Source organism: Rattus norvegicus, chromosome 1 (genome assembly GCF_036323735.1).
Source record: "Rattus norvegicus strain BN/NHsdMcwi chromosome 1, GRCr8, whole genome shotgun sequence".
NCBI lineage: Eukaryota > Metazoa > Chordata > Mammalia > Rodentia > Muridae > Rattus > Rattus norvegicus.
In genome coordinates, this window is record NC_086019.1 from 105,557,359 (window position 1) to 105,560,291 (window position 2,933).

Genomic DNA, 2,933 nt, shown 5'->3' on the forward strand with positions numbered 1-2,933 from the left:
CAAGTGTGTTCAGACCTCATGCCTTCTGTTTCCAGCTTAGAGAGAAAAAATTGTGAGCCCCTCCCTATGTCTGCCTACCCCTGCATGCATGCATTAATCCATCTGTCGGGGTCTGGGAATCACTGCACGAACTGCCCGGATACCAATCTCAGTCAAATAGGGCTGGCTGGTTTACTGAAGGCACGGCCCAAGTTCAGGCTCGGGAGCTAAACTGCGACCCCCAGCCTGAATTCTACAGAGCTCTGAAGCCTGAGGTCCACAAATATCTGTGCCAAGCTATTCCACCAATCAGGACATAGGAATAGAGGACTTCTTAGGAACAAGTCTTTGTTTTACATTTATCCTGTTCTCATTGGATGGGTTCTTCAACTGTGGTGCGGGACTTGGCTTCCCTAACGTTCATGTCTCAACTTTGCCAACCAGGATGTCCATGCCTCTTTCTGTCAAGTAGAATGTCAATTCCTAGGGAGGCCTTGGGAATTTAAACTTTCTTTGACTTCTACTCAAAACGGAAGTTTTACTCCAAATGGCTTCTTATATTGGTGCAGGTGTCTCTCTAATCTCGGGGTCCATCCCAGGGGCAGCTTATAGAAGCAAACATCATAAAAAGCTCATATGGAAGTGCGAGAAGTGATGCTGGGCCGTGGGTTCCAGTTCTAGCTTATTGTGGCTTACTATACAAAGCAGTTCTAACTGACCTCCATTGTGATTGGTCTCTAAGAACACCAACACACAGAACTGTAACAGAATCTGCAATCAACTCAGGCAGGAGCGTCAGCACATGGGGAAGTTTTCTTGTAACATTAGTAACCACACGAAAGGGCTGGCTAGACAGGCAACAGTTACCCAGGCCTTAACACACCTAGCCATCTTCTGCGTTTTCCCTTTTATGGCTCTACCGGCATCTGTATCAGGACAGGCTGGGTTATGCTGCAGTGGCAAACGTCTTCCGCATCCGACGCTTCTGTGGCTAGGTTTCTCTTGCTCTGACATTCTTGCTTCTTTGTGGGTTCGTTAAGGCCTCCACTCCACATCATGCTCTTGCCCCAGGCTGACAGGACAACCTCAACCTGGAGATGCAGTCCTGGAAAAGAAAAAAAAAACAAAAAACAAAACAAAACAAAACAAAAAAAAAAAAACAAAAACGGCAACTCTTGGAGCTTTTCATGGACCCAGTGGTCCTATCATGCACATTGACTAGCTGAACAGGCCTTGGCTGGGGAAGCTATGGGGCTTTGCAGACAACCCTGACTGGCCTTGAGTTTGACATATGGCAGAAGTTGACCTTGACGTTATGATTATCCTCCTGCTTCCACCTCCCAAGTGCTGGGGTTACAGATGGTTACCAGCACGTCTGGTTCCTGCAGTGCTGGGGTCCTAACCCATCACTTCATGCACGCTAGACAGGCACACCCCACCAACTGAGTGATAGGGCTGTTGATTCTGTGTCTGGCGTGTGGGTTTGTAAGTTGAAGGTTTGGTTATCAGCCTATGGCTACATTAGGAGAAGCTGGGACCTTGGGGATGGGGGGAAGTGAGATTACTTGGGGGGTACGGGGTATAGGCAAGTGGGCTGTGCCACCAGACAGGAGAACTGGTGAGGCTGCGTGAGCTCAGACTCCAGGAATCTCAGACTTGAGATTGGTAGGGGTGGAGCCCTTCCCTACCCATTTCTGTACCTGCTCTGGAATATGTCACCATGACACCCCGCTGAGAGGACCACGGGCACTCCGTCACGCATTGAACACCGAGAGTCCTTCCCTGTGCAGATAGGGCATCACTAGCCTTTCAAACTGAGCCGATAGCAAACACTTCCCCCCAAATTCCACCCCACTCCTCAGTGTTTCTATCATCTCTGTCCACACGGAGTCAAGCACACGAGAGGACTGTCAGCTGCTGCCGCCACCGCCCCTCTGTTGCTGGCACTGTCCCTGCTGCAGTCGCTGATGAGAGACCTGGGATCTTGGCCACCTGCCCTGTGAAGGCCACCCAAACCTCCTCACTTCCAAGTGCTGTAACACTACCAGCATTCCTGAATGGACCAGAGCTCCGTGGAACCTATTTGTCATGGCTCCACTTTGCTCTCCAGATGTACAGCGGATGACAGGGATGTGCCTTTGAAGGAGATATTGGGGCTCCAGTGATTCCCTCTCTCTATGTCCTGGACTCTCTGTGATCTGTCTCACTCTACACAGGCTCCCCCTGTGTTCCTCCTCGTAAGACCAAAGGCAACAGTGTCAGGTGATTGTGGGCTGACACTGTGGATCAAAGTAAGCCTTTTCTTATGAATCGTTGTATTAGGTGATTGTGTCACAGGTGTTTGGGTGGCTCAGGGCTCTCAAGTTCACCCTTCACTAGACCTGTCTTTACTGATCATTTCTTCCCCCTCCCCCTCCCTTCCCCTCCCCTCCTTCTCTCCCCTTCCCTCCCCCTTTGTCTTTTGAGACAAGGTCTCTCTGTGTATCCCAGGCTGTCCTGGACCAGGCTGGCCTTGAACTTGGAGATAAACCTGCCTCTTTCTCCCGAGTGTTAAAGGCATATGCCGGGGTTGGGGATTTAGCTCAGTGGTAGAGCGCTTGCCTAGCAAGCGCAAAGCCCTGGGTTTGGTCCCCAGCTCCGAAAAAAAGAAAAAAAGAAAAAAAAAAAAGGCATGTGCCACCACTGCCTGGCGAGTTTTAATTTCTTAACCATATTTCAATAGAATAAGAACAAAACAAAAGCACAAGAAAGGATCTAAACCCGCGTGCTTCTCATGTTGTCTACAAATACATTAAGAATTAGAAAACTATAAACGCACTTGTTTTTGTAAACTTGACACAAACCTAGACATCCCTGGGAAGAAGGAATCTTGCTAGAGAAAATGCTTCTATAAGACTGTCCTGTAGTATTGATTAACGGCTGATATGGAAGCGTTCAGCTCTCTGTGGGCACAT